General features: G+C 39.6%; 1 protein-coding gene across 1 annotated transcript in view; it reads left to right on the forward strand.

The window, feature by feature from the left end:
- LOC120901140 (nephrin-like) overlaps window positions 1–19,481 on the forward strand; it is a 188,725-nt gene that overhangs the window by 51,456 nt on the left and 117,788 nt on the right. The window lies entirely within an intron of this gene.

The following is a 19,481-nucleotide window of genomic DNA, read 5'->3' on the forward strand; positions in this document are numbered from 1 at the left end:
ACGGCCCAAGCACGGCCCGTAAATCGAACGGCAGCCATTTGATCCTGTCCCGTGATAGAACGAGAGCGCGGCGTTGCCAGTAAATTCTATTGGCAGTAATGCTTGCCGTACGCCGCTAATCCTTCGCAGTAAATCAAAGAGATTTGCACCTCTCGGTTTTTTTTTTTGCATGTATTTTTGTGTGTGTGTGCACTGCTTGTGGCGTTGCTATAATCGCAAATAATTACACCGAGTGAAAAAAATACGAACGGTTTAGCGCATATTCAATTTAGAAGCTAATTGTTCAATGTATATTAATTTCAAAAGTTATACGTCTTTTGATGTCCCAAAAGTAGTATTTGTATTCTTCTACACGGTAAAGCTATAATTTCTTCCCACTATCGCTCATAACGTGCCACCTTTATGTCTTGTTTCCATCGCTTGGCAGCTTCAAGTTGCAGCCAACTAGATGGATCAAATTTCCTGCCGCATTTCCTATGGCCGTCTTAAGCGTAAAACGTGCAATTAAGTTTAAGTATCCGCAAAATGGCCATTAAGCCGTCAATTATCCACAGCAAAGGCAGACACTTTCTTTCCCTGTCAAAGTGCATATTTGCTGCACGTTCGCATCCTTTTCTCGTGTGTGATAAGTTGAAGGTTTTTTAATGATGTGCAACATGAGCACAAAACTGAACAGCTAGCGCAAGGGAAGAAGGGAAAGTGTGATGCTCAAGGTAGTGATAGGGGACGTTTGCTGTTTTTTTGCCTGCTCCTCGTCTTGGACAAAGTTAGAATATTTATTCATCGGTAATATTCTTAGCCGGTCTCATGGTACAGTCGTCAACTCTTACGATTTAACAACATGCCCGACATGGGTTCACGCCCCAAATAGACCGTGCCGCCATAAGTAGGACTGACTATCCTGCTATGGGGGGGAAATCCAAAAAAATCACTGAAAGCCAACCCCACAAGTGGGTACAGACAGGCCTTGACCGACAACGGTTGTTGAGCCAAAAGAAAAAAAAAATCTACGGCATTCATTGAGCAACATAAAAACTGGTGTCGGATAATGGTAAACTACATACGCTTTGAGTTTGGCTCTTAAACCACACCCTTCGAGCAGTTTGCAAATCGTTTGATGGATTGTTTGTTTGGTTGTTTATGATTGTGGTGCAATATTGCCAGCGGTGCGTTTGTTTGTTTATGTGATAATTTCAACAGCTATTCGCTCTTTGAACTGGGGTCTGATGATGACGATGATGATCTAATTGAATAGTCGGACACGATACCCTAAACAGACCACCCGTTGCGTCCTTATGGTTAGGGAAATGTTTGATGATGTGCAATTGGTTCATGGAGAAATAGGTTGTTTTGTTTTAGTAAACTCTATGGAACGACTGAAATGGTTGTATTTAACAAAAACTCTCTTATTTTTGTTAAATTGATTAAGATTATTTTTACAGTGGTAAATTTTTATATTAATTATATTTTGAACGACTCTAAAGTTTTATATTTTTAATTAAATGTGTTAATATTGCTTTCGTTTATCTAAACCAGTACACAAAAATTATTTGAAATCTTTATGTAATTCATATCGTTTAAACTGTTTTTAATCAAAAACAATCAAATGTATGAATCACAAAAACATAAAATGTAATTTATGCAACCATTTTGAAGCTAACAAATCATTTTTAAATCTCGATAGCTTTAACGCAAAATAGACACCAAGCCTCTTAAAGTGCTGTGATGCGTACACAACAAACCCGTGGCTAATAGTAGTGCACACCTGAAAATTTAATCCCCCGGCTATGCACGAACCGAATCTCGGTCACCCATGTGCTAATGTAAACCGTTTTGGGTCGTGAAACCCCTTCCTGCTTTCATGCAGTTTACTTTGAAAATGGACTCAAACTGAGGTTAACCAACTAAAAACAACAACAAACTTAGAATGAGAAAGGAAATGAAATGCAAACAAAATATTCCGACGAATGTTAAAGCCCATTACCCCAACATTTGCAACCTGTTGACAAACTGGAAAGCAGGACCAGTATGTTATAGTGTGTTCTCGTTTATCTTCCTTCTTTATAGTTCTGTTTTTCTGGTGAACGTTTGGCTGTCTCTAATTCTTACGGAGGTAATAGTTTAATCAGCGCATATAGAAAATCTCAGCGTTATATCACCTTCGGCGAGTTAAATGAAATAAACGCCTGAAGGTATGCAATACACATAACTCGTGACCTTCATTGAACAGATGCATTTGGTGGTTTTGCTTTTCATTTATTAGGCGCTTGTTAAATCACAGTAATAATCAAATAAAAATTAAGCCTGTTTCTTAAGAAAATTTGCTTTTTATGGTTTGATTGTTAAACAATTGCAACAACACCGAAAACGCTTGAAATATGAAACAGCTTACCCTTAAACATCGCTAACCATACTGAAATACCACATCAGGAAAATAATAATTGGAATGTTATTATAAAGTTTCAACATTAACAGCAACAATAATGAATAAGTTTAACACATTAAATGGAATGCTGTACCCAACCTTTTGATCTTCGATTCCAAAAAGCACGAGAAACTCGATCCATTGTTGAACATGCTGCAAATGGATTGTATTTCATTTGAAACTTTTGCCACTGACAGAATTGAACCAAAACACGAACTCACTCGTTTGCCATTTCGGAACGTTACCAATCGAAGTCAATTAACGAAACACTCCTAACTGCTTTCTAAAAACATGGCCCCCGCACCACCCTCAAACCTTCACTCCGACACAGAGCCGGACACAATTGAACTCCCGGCGTACCGTATTGAGACGAAAGTGTACCCCAAACCACCGATATTAATATAATTTATAGAGTAGGGAAAAACACCTCAAACTTGTAACATCATGAGCATAACCTCTCGGCACACGATCGTGCTTACCCTCCATCCATCCTATCCCAATGAGGCAAACTTCGATTGACCGAAAGACCGGTTGAAAGGTTTTATTATTTGATAAACAAACTTGTGCCACAATTGGCAGACAGCAAATTAATTGTTCGCTACAATTTTACTTCGAACCGCCCTAAGGTTGGCGGGATGCGCTAGAAGGTGTGATAAAGTTTTCGCAACATACTCTTTTTTCTCGCTTGTTTCTTTACCACGACCTAGAGACAGCGCAACAGCAACGCCCACCGTCGATCGTTTCAGTGCCGGTGCTCGCGCACGTCTGACTGACGTTGACGTTGATAATAATGTTGATTTTTCCGTTACCATACTAATTGCCTCGGGCAAAACCGGGCCCGGCCGCAACATCACCGCAACTGACTACACGGCGTAAGTTTGCGCGTGCTGCGTGCATTTTCAACACGTTTTCGGCTGATTTCCGCTGAACCAGCACGGTTCGCTTCTGGTGACAGTGATGAGAAATGTTTTCTATTCTTCACCATTTGTTGACGTGATTTGTTTGCGAGTGGGAAAAGTTAGGAAAAATTAATGCAACATGTTCCGTTCTTCGACAATAGATTGATGGTTACTCCTTTCAAATGGGTCCTAGAGGTAGAAGTTAATGTATTTGTAGTTGGGTCTACTAAGTATCTACTTCTAGAAGCAATACCTTTTTGGCTATTGAAGTGTGTAGTGCTTCTAAATACGTTTAAGTGAAAGGAACCCATTTCAACCTTCCAGTGGCATCAAGGTCCACTTCATACCTTATCAGCACTCTTTAAGTGGCATGCGTAAGGGCGTCCGATCCTTAAAAGACGATAGTACCTCTCATAATTATAATTCACCTGAAGCTCCATTTTGCCGAACGGCTCTGTTGGGAATGCTTGCACAGAATAATGCCAGTCATTAAACAGCCAGCCAGGAAGGGCTTTACCCGTTGCCCATAAGAGTTGTTTCCCCAGGGACCGGAGGGGTTTTGGATCCGTAGCGGCCAAGTGGCCCATCATTCGTTTTGCCCACCAACCCAATCACACCGATGGGATTTGACCTCGGCGAAAGTGCTGACAAATCACCGAGACCACCGGTCAGGTTTTCGGTAACGAGCCGATGCTCTTTACGATTATTTCGAGCCAAAGCGCAACCCTTCTGGGACGGATCGCTTGCGTTGGAGGAGTTTGCTCTGGGATGTAAAGGATGAGGGAGAGGAATTACCCGGGCAAAAGCGATCGGGAGCACTTTTACTCAAATTAGTTATACCTCATATACGTTCTGGGCGAATAGGGAATCTCTTTGGGATGGGGCACTGGATTCGAAATCTCTCACAAGTACAATTAATTTCGTTCTTTCGAAAAAATCGATAAAAACGTACCCTGTTTGTAGTTGGTGGAACGAAGGCTCGTAAGGCTTAAATGCTATTAAGATTAATAAATCGACCATCCTTAAGATGCGCAACGCTCTCATTATTTTCGATGTTCATCTTTATTTAAATAAATAAATTAAAATAGGTTTTTTACAGTTCATAGTTTCATATCGATGTAAAGCTTCTCATTTAGATTATGTAATACATAGAGGGTTGATTTACTTTAGGAAGTATATATAGAATGTCTGCAAATGATTTTGTTTTATTGAATATTTATCCCAATTTATCTAAAAGTAAAACAACCAACAAAACTGTTTATTTATTTCATTATTTAAAACTGTTTTTGCATTTTTCCACTTTTCAACACACTGTAATCTGGCAGCTCAGTATAAGGCAGGCCTATTTGAATATAATATTTAAACATCATCACCTTTAAAACGTTGATTCACCAGAACCGAATATACGCGCCCTTACCTACCAATCAATCGTTCATTCAATCAGTCCATCACCCAACACAAAGTGGAGGCGCCCAATTAAGAACGCTTTCACCGCTGTGACAAGCACTTTTCCAAAACTTGGTTGATATAAGAAGAAAAAAAGGACACTAACCGATAAAGTGTCTATGATTGCCCAGACCAAAGCAAAAAAGAGACAGAATGCTCTTAAAAATGTTGCAGCAAAAATAACCCCATCAGTTCATCAATTGCGTTTACATAAGTTAATTACGAAGTACCCTCGTTCGCGCCGTGTCCCTAAATGCCGATACTACCTACCTTCATCGTTCTACAGTCAGCTAGCACTGAACAAGCAAAGGAATCAGCACTCATACACACACACACACACATACACATAGAAACACGCATCGATACCAAAAAAGGATACACGCATGCATGCATCAATAATGGCTGTCCAAATTGATTGCCCTTGCGCCTTCGACGAGGAGGATCCCGCGCCTATGCACACACATACGTATACACACACACCGTCACACTTCGATGAACGTCAACACGATTGATTTACGCTTCCACCTCGCAGCGCATCGGTGCCGAGCAGTGCAGAATCCGAGCGCCAAAAATCATGCCTCACCAGCCATCTGTGCGCCCGGGAGCTGTTTAAATAGAAAAAGCAATTCGTCGGCATAAATCGCGCCGTGCGTGGCAAAGGCGCGGGCCAAAGGTTATGAATGCGCCCGTTTCCACCCTTTCTCCACTTCCCACTTCTTCGAGACAATGGAAAACGCAAGGCCTGCGCCATGCCTACACAGGCGCGCCCCAAAAAGTGCCCCAGATTGGCATTACGATGGTGGAAGATTCGATTTTGTGAGCTTCCAAATTGACAGTCAATATTGATCGACTGCGAATTTTCGCCACCAGTTGAGGGAAGAGGTGGGGAGGGGACAACATTGCCGAAAGGATGCGGGCGTCCCATCCACAAGTGAGCTACGGCAGCGTAAGTGATTGAGTTTCTGTCTTCTCCCGCCCGGTTGCCTACGCACTTGTCAGACTTTTCGTACACGCGCACACACCGACACGCAACGTTAATGAAGAACGTAATGCGTACGAGATCGCGACTACTCCGACCACTACTGGAGAGGTTGGAGGTTGATATAATTTAGTACCACGGCCTACACACTCACAAGCACATGATCGGATGGTTCAGTAGTTCGCACTATTGGGGCTTGGAGGGTTTTCCGGTTAGATTGCCTGCCACACTGTTGCCAGCGGCGTTAGGATAATCATCAGAAAAACTTTCCAGCCTCGTTCTATCCCATCCGTCGGGTTCTGACATGTACGGTAGAAGAAGCTAGAACCAACGAAACCTACGCACGAACCGATCTATATTGCATTAATTTCTTATACAACGTAATTTACTCTCCACACATCCACGGCAAGCGGATATCCTTGGTTGGTATTTCGAGGTTTTTGGGCTTCTCAACAAAAGGTATGGGATTTATGGTGGCGTTTGGTAGCGTATACGTTTGCGAGTAACGCGAGCATCTGTAATGTAGGTCAATTTGGGATCTATCTGGCAAGAGATTCATAGCGGTAGGTTGTGAAAACTAGACACAAATTTAGTAATGGATTTTTAAATTTCTGTTTTTCTCAAACAATAATAACGAAGCAGTGTTACTTTTGCTCGTGTAGATTTGGTTCGGTTCTTATGCTGTTCAGGGGAACATCGTTACCGGAAATATGTATCTATTTTAACAGCAACAGTAAGTTTTAGACTGCACAATCGATGCTTTAACTATTACTTCGAATATAGATTTTCTATAACCATTTCCACTGTCTGATGGATTGGGTTGAAGAAAACTTGTACTCATACACAATATATTACGACATGACAAGTACAGCAATACTCTGCAAACTGTATACTCTAAAAAATCGATCTATTTTCATAAAAAAAAAACAAAAATAAATTCCACCTTTTCTGACAATCAACTTTTTTTTGTATTTCCGTATTAACGGTACTGAAGCATTTATTATAACTCCCTTTTCGATCAAAAATCCCAAATAAGGTAAATAATCAAATAAGTGGAGTTTTTATATATGATTGAATTCATATGTTGTTATATATGGTTGTGCAATGAGATCAATGCATTTTAATGCTGACAGTAATGCCAAAGATGACAGCATTGACTATATTAACATAAATTATATGTTTGAAAGCATAATTTAAGACGAAATGGAACTAAAAATTAATTTGATGCTTGTTTGGAATATTGATCAAATTTAGGGAAAAAAAGAATCAAAACATCGAAATCATTAATTCTATATATCCAGGAGATTGTTACACACGTCGAGTTGTTGTGGACGCAAAAATACGATAGTAGTCAATTGATATCAGTCGTAGCCATCTAGCCTGTATGCATTGTGTACAGTGGATTTTAAAAAAGTAGTTGCATGTTGAAACAACAACAACTTAAATTTACAACATTTTGGAAAACATTTTTAAAAACTGATATGAAAAGTTATATGAAATTCAACCAAAGCCAGCAGCAGTGCTAATTGGAATAAAATAAAATAATTCTAAAATTAAGAATTTCATTTACTACATATTAAACAAACTACAACAAAAAACGGTCATGTGAACCGAAATTGTTTCGGTTGCCTTCGAACAAAAACAGTGCAAAAAATCCAATTCATATTTTACCACCAACCGGGAACCTAATTTCCCAATAGATAATAACATATTTCAAAAGGCAGATGTTTTTGATTGTCTCGATTCTTACCATGGATGATACCACTTTACCACCGTTAACAAAATGATGACCAATACGTTATAAAACAAGTTTAATCTTTAAAGCCTTTTTATCCCTAAAATACGATATTTTGATCACATGCTTCTAAAGAAAGGGTATCAAAACAATAGATGAAAACATAAATCACCAACTCCGTCCGAATTGCTCTCCATAATTGGTAATTCTATTTAAATCAGGACTTTGTCGGGCACATTATCGCTTCATATTGCTCAAATCAATCATTTCCCGTTTCCAATTTTTGGTAAGCTTAAAAAACAGCCTCAATTTCACACGCCTTATAACCTTTGCAGCACACAAGCTTGAGCGAACTTGCCCGGCGGTGAAGATTAAAGAATCGATCATACGCTAGAGATGTGTTGCCTCCGCTGAACACACGCAGACACACAAACCCCCGGTGCAATAAATTCACCTTTTCCCGCAGCCGGTAGTGGCCGAACAGTGAGGCAGCCCGGACGGACGGACTGTAGATTTTGCTACGGGGGAAAATTTCCTATCAAGCCGCCGGCCATTTGAGGCCTCCGGTTCGGCAATGAAGCGCAGCCCAGGAAAAGTGATTGATTTCTTCGCTTCCGTGCGGCGCACGGCACACGTTCGTTCAATCTAACCGACCCGTATCTCCCAAAATGACCGTCACGGGGCCGGGAAAGTGCTCGTAGCCGGCCGGAACGTTGAGAACCGATTTAAAACGGGGCGCAGCAGTAGTAGCAGCAGCTTCAGTCGAGTGGAAATTTAATCCGATTTCGATTGTGCTGTCTTGAGATTTTCGGAACCCCCGGAAAGGTTGTTTGAAGCTCTCGGCCGAACCAATGTGGGTCTTCGGCCTTTTTTTGTTTAGAATGGTTATATTTTTTGACTGTTGCTTCAACGTGTAATATCTTCTGCACATCATCAGCTTCGGTCAGCTTAAGTTGGCAGGACCGGCGTCTTATCTATTAATGTATTTTTGAAGCGAAAAGCAAAAATAATAGAATTTTTATGATGAATAATTTTCTCATTGCGATGTTTCTTTAAAATACTTTAATTTTATATTGTAACCTAACAACAATACCACGACTTTAATGTGCTAACAAAAACCATTAACAAACACTCGATTTGCTATAACAAAGTCAAACGAAAAATATAACCATTAGCTAAACTACATCACAGAACAATCAACTATCATGGGGAGCATCTCCCCCTAAACTGTCACTACCATAATTTGGTGAAAGTTTGACGATAAAATAACACAGAAATGTGCTTTTTATCTTCCTCAGAACTTCCTAACAGTGTTCTTCCGCCCCATACACACCGAGTCATGGGAAGTAGCATTGTGCTAGCAAATAAATATAACGCACCCATACACACACACAAAACCACACGAAACCGAACCGAACCTCAAACTCCGATACGATAAAGAGCGTTTCCGACAGCTGGGGATGCCTTTGAAACATTACCATATTACTCAATGTGTCGTCCGTTAAGTGACATTGGGTGAAAGTTTGGACGCAAAAGTTAGGAAACAGAGTGAAACTTTCCGACAGTTTTGGTGAGTGTTCAATAAAGGGCGGGCATTATCATCAGCACCGTGTAGCGTATGGTGTCAGCGGTTGTTTGACAGTGATTACCAATTTGCTCATCACGGTATCGTGACGTACAGACAAGAAGAGGTGTTATTAACGTGTAGTCATTTTTGTTAGTCCATGAAACGAATGTCCTTTAATAATGTTTTAATTTACTACATAAAAATTTGCCAACATGTTTTCTTCCTTACATGGCCAGAACAACAAGCTACACGTTAAAGAATATATGGAAAACGTAATTTAATGTGCGTATTCTAAAAGCCCACATTGGTCCCTACGGACAGAAGAAGATCCGTCAAAATCAGTTCGCCGGTAGCAGCGAGTTCACATGGCCTGTGATAACCCCGTAAGGGCGCAGTTGACAGACTGTTCAAATCTTCCTCCTTCCGGTAGAGCGAGCATCTTTCTCTAGGAGAAAATCTAACACCAGACCTACACACCCAATGTCATCCCATGATCGCCGAGCCAAGGACGAATGAGAAGAACGAAACAACCATCCGAAAAACTTCGCCATAGAGAAAGAAGCCCATCCTGCGCACTCCCTCGCCAAGACAAAGTTAGGATCGAGTAAACACCAGTAAACTGTCACTAATCCTGACAAGGGACCGATAATCTGCTCCCAGCAAACCGAACGAGTTTCGCCTGACTGGGACCGATTCGAAGCCGGAGAAACCCCATCGCCGGCCCTTAATCGAGAATTATTCAAATATATTCAAATTCTCTGCCAAAACGACAATTTGATTGATACCGAGACCTGGACCTAGTTCCTGGTCTGTGTGTATTTGTTTGTGCTGTTCAGTGACCAACAGTCCAAAAATCATACACGCACACGCACGCACCTAATTCTATACCATATCTTCATCTGGCCATGATCTGGACTGATTTCCTTCTGCAGGCAGATGCGAGCCCACCATCCTGCACTGACCGATACCGATCGATTCGAAAGCAGTTGGGCGCAAGACGGCTTTACGGAAGGGATTTCTAAACTCTTCTAGTTTTATTGCCTTGTCTTTTCTTCCCCATCCGAAGCCAGTGCAGAACCTGTGCGTAATCGTATCAAAGCAGACCCATTTTGAAGGAAATGTTCTGTTCCTTTCGGTCGAAATTCTCTCCAAACTTCAATGACCTTACGAACTGCCACTGTCCTGTTTGGGCATCCATGAAAAGGGCTGTCCATTCGAGGGATGGCAAGGTTATTGTGCGTCGGTTCAAAAACTAGGCAAATTAGTCATTTCCCGAAAATTGGGCACCCTTTCAACGGCTGATGAACGGTTGGATTTGTGCTAAGCTATCGTTTAGTGTGATCGAAGTCGGCACATTGGTGGGATAATGGAAAATTGATGCATACGTTGGAGGTCCCTGTTAACTGAAAAAGAGGAAACTAAAGAGCTTAAATATTTGATTTTAATAAATAAAGCAGGCAGTCTTTTAAGTTGAAAACCCTTGAATAGAATAATAAGTCTTAAGGTAAAATATTGAAATAATATAAGAAATTTAAATATGAAAAAAGTTTAAAAGAAGATAGTCAATACAGATTGTTATTTAAAATCTTGAACGGATCAAGAACTAATTGAATTAATTTGAAAATATTATTTCTCTATATGCTACGGTAATGTTAAGATATTGTCAATCATAAAATAAATATTTAAAGTAACATTTCAACAATTTAACTAGTTTCTTCATGTTTCCATCATTACTTTTAATAAAAAAAAATAATGAAAATGTATTAAACATCAATACACATATTTACTAAGTCCATATACACATAGTACTAAGTATTACGGAGATTAATTGGACACTCTTGGCTTAACTGATTTTTTCGATTTTCATGCTGATCGTAGCAAGGCTGGTCAGGAATATTGATGAATTAATAAAACACAACCATTGCATATCCCATTTATAATTTAAAAATTTGAAAGGAGATAAATGCTTCCAACATCATCTGATCCTTTAAATTTGCCGATCATTTTGAATACCAACCGGTTATTCTACAGCCTGAAAAATCAGTTCACCTCAAAGAGCCTGTTGCGACGGACGAAGCTGGGATTATATAGTACCTATATAGTTCCGGTTCTCACATACGCCTCTGAGACATGGACACTGTCTAAATCTGACGAAACCCTCTTAGCCGCGTTCGAGAGGAAGATGCTCAGAAGGATACTTGGCCCCGTATGTGTGGAAGGACAATGGAGGAGCCGCTATAATGACGAGCTATACGAGATGTACGGCGACCTTACTGTCGTACAGCGTATAAAGCTCGCCAGGCTCCGGTGGGCTGGCCATGTTATACGCATAGAAACGGACGACCCAGCCCGGAAAATCTTTTTAGGCCGTCCACAAGGACAGAGGAGGCGTGGTAGGCCCAAATTGAGGTGGCAAGATGGTGTGGAGGCGTCCGCCATTAAGGCCGGGATAACGGACTGGCAGACGAAGGCGCGAGACCGTGAGCATTTTCGGACACTCCTGAGGCAGGCCAAGACCGCAAAGCGGTTTTAGCGCAGGTAAAGTAAGTAAATAATTTTGACAGAGTAACACAAATAAATTTGTTATACCATTTTTGAAATTGCAGAATATCCAATAGATCATTGTTGAGCAATACGGCCGAAGCCATTCTTTCTGAATTATAAATAAAAGATCATTGTTAAAAGCTTTAAGTGGCTCCCGTTTTTTTGTTGGATTAATCTCACGAATTATTTACCATTTTCTATCAATTTTTGGATTATTTCCACGCAAAGTTATGAGTAACACCCAATAAATCGTGAGAACAATCAGTAACAACATGGAAAGCATAACATAAAAATTGAGCAACAACCAAAAAACCATGGGAAACCATATAGAGCAGCATTGTTTAAAAGCAGCCGATTGGTGAAAAAAATACTTATCTTAAAGTGCTTCAGTTCATACACACAGACGGTTCGTTTATCAATATTCGCTTATTTACATCCTCTTGGTCCATAATTACCAGACCGAATTCATGGAATTATCGTCATTAGCAGCATCTCTCCACTTTCCACATCCAAAACGCCCACTAATCCGTAGCGGTAGACCACCAACGACTTTGTTTGAGTAGCGAATGTCAGTGGGTTTACGAATCAATAATCTCGGCAAGGGATTATAGCGTCCAGAAATCGATAAACATACACGTGTGTGCGTGAATGTGTGTAGCTGTGGTGACGATGAAGATCCTGCCAAAGGGGAAATCCCAGTGCAGTTCAAGCCAAACTTTCAGCAAAACACCCCTAAGCTGCAATTCCACTTCACGATAATACCTTTCAGCTCATTCAGCCGAATGCCTTCCGCCTTCCGAACGGCGTAAGCTTTTCTTGTTGACTTACGCTGAACGCTGACGATCTGCACCAGACGGAGAGAAAGATTTCGCATTCCAACTCCTCACTCATCCCTCAAACAGCAACCTGTTACCCCGTGCAAACGTTCAGATAGTTCTGCTCTGCTGTAGGTGTTTGCTTTTTTCTTTCCCTCTATCTCGCTCCCCATTAGGCTACGTTTGATTCGTTCAATTTTTTCTGCCAAATAGCTCATAAAACCGCTGCACCAATCGCCGGCCAAAATCTGGGCTGGCTTTGCGTCAACTGAGGAAGGGAAGCGAGTCGAACCCGAAGCAGCTTACAGGCGCGCAAAATATAGCCGACATAAAACTACACGACATCCCGGACATCCCAGCTTCCGGTATAATCCTGGCCGGGCAAATGGGCGCGAAGAAATCTTCCAGCAGCTTCAAACTAAACCCATACGTGTGTGGATGGGCTGTAGAAGAGGTGGAAATGGCCAAATCTAAATGCCATAAAATAAGCAAGTTACACACAATTTCACTTTAGCCGACTTAGGCACGGCCACGGTACGGAGGGGCTCATCAGAACTGTTAGCCATCGTAGGTGGTAGGCGGAATGTACGGGGCCGTAAGAAAAATGCAATGGCCAGGATGGAACGGAAAGTAAAATAAACCTGCTCGTAAATGGTAAGTGAAAAAGTTCACGATCCGATGAGACGGTCTGCGTGTGCATGTGTGTGTTTAAGGACAGCTCGGTACAATCACCACACGTGGACAATAACCGGTGCTGCCAAACAAATGGTGTAATGCGAGATGGGAGAGCCAAACAAACAAAAAAAGCTCACAAACATTATATTGTTGCGAATACTTTGCTGACGTACCTGATTTAGTTCGATGTGAAGGAACGGCAGAAAGCCCTCGCATAGGAGGTTGGATCGGGGGAAAGACACAGACACATCACATGTGATCATGTGAAAAGTTTATTTTTCAAACGTCTTACAGAAGCAAAAGTTTGTCACGCTTGGTCGTTGTGGATGGCATGGCAAAAGTTCAAAGTATAGTGATGTTCTTTTTTTTGTTTTTTTCAAGAAAGAAAACTTTGATCATAACCATTCTGTTGGGTAAGATAACGATGTGAAGCATTCCAAGGATCAGCATTTTGATGTGGAGCAACCGAGTGTGCATGTTTATTATTTTTTACTGTGAGCTTTCGCTAACCGTTCCACTGTTTGCTATTATTAGAACAGAGTCTTTTTTCATTCTTTTATACTCTTTCTCTTTTCCTTTGTCTCGTGTTTAATGAACCAGTGTGAAGAAGGAAACAGTCATTCAGGCACATTATCGTAAGAGAAGATTATAAAGAATGACGGTGAAAATATTAATAAACCTGGATAATTTAAAAGCTTATTTCGCTTCATGCTACAGAAAGTCATCGTGTTCAACTTAAACACACACTATTATGTTGAATTTTGAATATTTCATTAGATACAAAACACTTTCTTCTCTTTCATGTATCTAATTCCTTTTGCATTTGCAACACAATAATTTCGTCTTAAAAAAGTGGTTTTAGTACAATAGTTATAGTTAAGTTGTAAAAGTTCATAAGAGATAAAAGATATTCTCAAAAATGTATCTGTGGATTACAAAATCGATTAAATACAAACACACAACTTTATTATTATCATATGAACAGCTGTACTATTTCTTAAGCTTTACTGTTCCTCTTTAACTGCATTCTATACATAAATACACATACTATTTTTTTAATGATATAAAGGAGTGTTCTTATCTACTAATTATCCTATCAAAGCTTTAGGTTCTAGTTTATCTGATAATACTAATGATCATTCAAAGCAAGCAAAAACTCATTTTTCGGACACCAGCCATTTAATACATATTTTGAGTGTGCTGTAAGCGTTACATGAGTATGTTTATGTTTCCCAGCATGTTATCAATATTGAGTGGATGTCAGCTTAACATCTTTTTCTTCTTCTATGGCACAACAGCCGTCGTCGGTCAAGGCCTGTCTGTATCACTAGTGGGCTTGGTTTTCAGAGACTTATTGATTTACCCATAGCAGGATAGCCAATCATGGAGTATGGAGCCCCGGTCCATTCGGGGCTTGAACCCATGACGGGCATGTTGTTAAGTGGTACGAGTTGACGACAGTGCCACCAGACCAGCCCAGCTTAACATAGCCATCCTATTTATTTGGAGTCTTTTTATTGGTATATTGTTTGGTCGAAGGTATTGACCGCATCTAAATTCCTCGCTAAAATTATAATCGCAACCATTGTAAATGGTGTGCAAGTACAGCGTTCTGGCATAAAAATAACGTTTACCATGATCCATCAAACAACTGTAAAAGAAACAGTCAGAATAGTTTTTTTTTAAATTTGCCAATGAAATATGATAAATGACATGCATTTGTTGCATCACGTGCACTGTCAACAGTTCGTTTTCGACTTGCTTCATCCACGCTCACTGTCATGAATCACCTTGCCTCCTTTTTTGTTTTTGTTCCAAGACATAACACTTGCTATAGTCGAAAATAGTTTTAAAAAATCAAATCCTCATTTAGTTTACTTCAATTTCCACAAAAAAAATATGTTTTTTGAAATCCATGGAAAAAATTACAAATGCACTTATTTTTTAGGATTTATAAAAAAAACATCTTTATCTGATCATGTTCTCATCACATAATCATAAAGACTGCAATTAAAAACAGCAAATTGCAGCAATATTAATAAATTATACACATACACACATATTCTCGTACTGACGTTGATATGTGAACAATTTTCTATGCAAAGTGACCATTAATTATCTTTTTTGTTTGGGGTTTGAAGTTTCCCTCAGTAATGCTAAAGGAAAGTAACCCTAGCAACGCATTAAAACGTTCAATGGTGTCAAATTAATGGTGAGGAATCAGCCAGAACAATAAAAAAGAAGCCCTACATACACTCACCAATACTCACACAGTAACCCACTCAACAATCAGCTTTGCAATTAGGGATAGAAAACATCGACATACATACACAAATACAGACGTACAGTGAATAAAAAAAGTACGTCATGAAACAAGACACCGCAATTAAGACGAATTAAGACACAGTCGCTTGATTAGAACAAACCCGGGCGGGTCCCATGTGGGAGCTACCATAATGTGTGCATGTGTCTATCGAAATTGTGGGGCGTAATGTGGCGCGAGCGGAAATGCTGCCCAGTAACACAACGCACGCCGACGACAAACAAAAAAAACCAAAACAAAACAAAAAGCACTGTGAACGGGAAACGAGCCTGCTGCCGGAGAATCAGCCTGAAAAGCTCGATGCTCGAGAGCATAAAATGAGGAGCGATGTTTATCGCATGTTAAATCTAAGTAATTAAAACAATAATTCAAGTGAACCGCTTGAGAGGACATGTTTTTGCCCGGGGGTAATTTTTCATTCCTACTCCCAATAATTGGTAGGGAGAGGGTTGGCGGGAGAGGGGTGAAGGAGGAGGTGTGGGTGGAGGGGAGGGAGGGGTAAATTTTTTCTCCATCTCACCTCTCTATGACTGCATTTGAATGGTAGCAGGAAGAAGAGAGTAAGTTTAAGTGGGTAATGTGTGTTCTGAATGAACTCCTGCTTTACATGAGCCCTTTGCTTCATAATATCGTGCCACGTAGAAGGTTGTTATCATGTCAGCTGAAATTTGTAATGAAGAACCAAAAAAACACCACGAAACGCTAACACAACTCGGGAATGCGATCGTTGTTTCATTATCCGGCAGCGAAACGGGATGACATTCGTTGCTCGTTCGACACACTGTTGGGCTCGAACTTTTTATGAAGACATAAAATTTGCAGGCAGTTAAAAAAGAATAAATTATCTCTTCTGCCACTTTCCACTGGGTGCTACAGTATTTCCGTGTTTGATGAAAGATTTAGCGCAAGATTTGGCAACCTTTGTTCTTAGAGCAGAATGTGTCAATGAAGTAAATCTTTTCAGAGCCAGTGGTGCTTTTATTATTTCCGTACTCGTTTCGATGAAGAAATACGAGTCATGATGAAATTCCTTCCTTAAAGATCTTTTTTTCCTTTGTCGTTAATGTGCTGCCAATAGTATCGCATATGGAATTTATTCAATTTTCAACTCGCTTCATTTGACAGGAAAAATATGTGGAAATGGTTCATGTAAATAATCTCCTCTATAACAGAAGCAAAGGGCTTGTTATCGAATTTGCTAGAATTATTTGAATTATTCTGTACCTTTTACAGAGAAAGTGTAAATTGAAAAACTATCATTTTTATGGTCATTTTCAACTTTTCAGAGTTATTAAACGCGTCAGATTTTACTTTTTGAATAAATAAAGCAGAATGTAAATATTAAATATAGCACTTTTATGTACAGTGAGCTTACCGTTAAATGAACACATGAAAAACTCTTTCACAATCCAGTTCATTACTGTTGTGCTATCCATTGAATTCGTGTCCATTTTGAAGAATAATTGGAAGTACAAATTAAAATGTGTCATATTATTGCGTAATTATTTTTGATCGTTATTTAAATGGGAAACTGCACATTATACTTCACCTTTGACGTTCGATTCAATAAGCATTTTCAGCATAATTAGGGCGTATATAATTTGACACATTATTGATGATTAATAATAACATGTTCGTTTAGAATCTTCATCAAGCCATTTTCTACATGGGAAACGGATTTTGGCATCACACGAAAGATATTTTATTGACATTTCATTGAAAAATACAAAAAAAATAATCAAATTTTGAGATACAAATGAATGCAACGAATTATGATTCGATGCCTTTCATTAGATTCCACACTTTTAATCGTCTTTTAATAGCTTTTTCAGTTGTTTTTTGGTTTTGTTTGCACTATTGCCAAATCTTTTATTTCAGGCTACACTTCTGGACAATTATAATGCTATATATAACTATACGATTTTGACACTTGCCGACTCTAATGACAACTGATCAGTACTTTTTTGAGCCACTGTCCCTTGATAGCAGGCAAATTTCGTTTATTATGACGTATTATTTATACATTTATTTTTTAATTTACTTATATACAGAACATTCCAAAAATGACCGTATTTTTTGTATAGTCCCTTTTCGTTTAAAATGTTTAAAAGTTTTTTTTTTACATTGGTTATAAAAGCCAATGTTTTGTCTTCAATTTTAAAGAAATTTTTGATTTGTTGTTCCCGGACCATGTTGGACTTTCCTAGTGGTTGTGCAAAAATGTTTTTCAATAATGTAATAACTATTGATAACGAGTACGAGTACGAGTACGAGTTCAACGTTAATAACTATTGGTAACGAGCACGTTCATGTACGTACAAACTAGCTCATCTGACTAATTTGTAGCATTGTGGAACTAGCATTTTTTTAAATTTTATCAATAAACTTTACTTGAAACCAGTGGTTTAAAAAAACATTGAATTAAAATTACATGTTTGCCCAAGTGCTCCATTACAATCCAGTTCAGCGTACCTACAGCTACTACTGACGAATGGAATGATTTCAAATAAATCTTGCTCGAAAAAAAACGCAGAAGAAAGAGTGGCAAAGGAAGCATATTCATTCACTGTCAGGCACTACATTACATTGCACTCCTTTTGCAGTGGGGTTTCACCATCCTGAACGGAGCAACTTATTTTGTAAGTGTGCAATTTTTTCCACGCAACGTTTACCAGTCAGCAAAAATCATCCTTCAGCTTGCCATTTTTCAACGGATGCACCCGAAGTTGCACAAACAAACGGACTTTCGAGTCATCATCCATTGTTGCCGGTCAAAAGTCTCGCTGTGTTTGTGTGTGTTTGTATGCTCATCGTTCTATCTTAAACTGCAAGTTTTTATGCATCATTAGATTCTCTCTCTCTCTCTCTCTCTCTCTCTCTCCCACCCCTCCGTGGGTTGGTTCTGACTTAGTGCACTCGTTACCCAAACGAGATCAGCTGACAGGTTGAGAGTTGGTGGAAGGAGAGAGAAAAAACGACCATAGCAGCAAAATATCCATCTAAGACGTGAGTGACTCAGCATCAGTAGCATCGGAAGCTGTGCTAGTTGTGCAAGCGAGTCCAGCCGTAAAAAAATATAACGCACAGCGACAACACTTAAACGGGGAGGCATACTCCGGAAGGCGTAGCGGTAATAGCGGTTCGTTTCGTTCGCCCGCCCGGGTATTATCACTCATTGGCTGTGCGCGAGCTGGCTATTCTTTCTGCAACCGGAACTATGCAAATGGCCATGGGAATGGGAATGAGCAACAACGAGTTAAGGATAATGTACTGTGGAATTTAGAATGCTTTCAATGTGCAACGGAAGAAGCGGGATCGTGTTGTTGTACGCTATGGTTGCTATTATTTCCACTGTTCTCCAACAATGAAGTCGCAATGATTCAATGAATTATAAAATGTTTGTGTTTTGTAATTTTTCCCTTTTATTTACTGAATCAAGTAAAGAGTGGATGCTTCTTCTTCTTCTTCTTTGGCTCAACAACCGTTGTCGGTCAGGGCCTGCCTGTACCCACTTGTGGGCTTGGCTTTCAGCGACTAATTGATTTAGTCTATCCTACGTATGGCGGCACGGTTTATTTAGGGATTGAACCCATGACGGGCATGTTGTTAAGTCGTACGAGTTGACGACTGTACTACGAGATCGGCTCAGAGTGTATGCTATTTCTGATGAAAAAGCCTTGATATAAAATAGTTAGAAATAGTGATAGAAATTGCCATAATTGCTTCAAAAATAGTCTAAATTAAAACATTACATAGCAAAATTGTTTAAAATACCCATCATTTTTTTCTGTTGTTAAATTTTTTTATGATTATTTAAGGCCTTATAAATAATTCTGTTCAAATTGTCGTGGCCGTTCTCGTGGTGCAGTAGTCAATACGTACGACTTAACAACATGCCCGTCATGGGTTCAAGTCCCGAATGGATCGTCCCTCCAAATGTATAGTGGAACAGGCAGGCCTTGACTGACAATGATCGTCGTTACAAGGAAGACACATAATACAAATAAGTAGAAAAAGGAAGACACATTGTCGCATTTACCATAACAATATATTTTCAACCTTTCATAAAAAAA

This window comes from Anopheles arabiensis, chromosome 3 (genome assembly GCF_016920715.1).
Source record: "Anopheles arabiensis isolate DONGOLA chromosome 3, AaraD3, whole genome shotgun sequence".
Lineage (NCBI taxonomy): Eukaryota > Metazoa > Arthropoda > Insecta > Diptera > Culicidae > Anopheles > Anopheles arabiensis.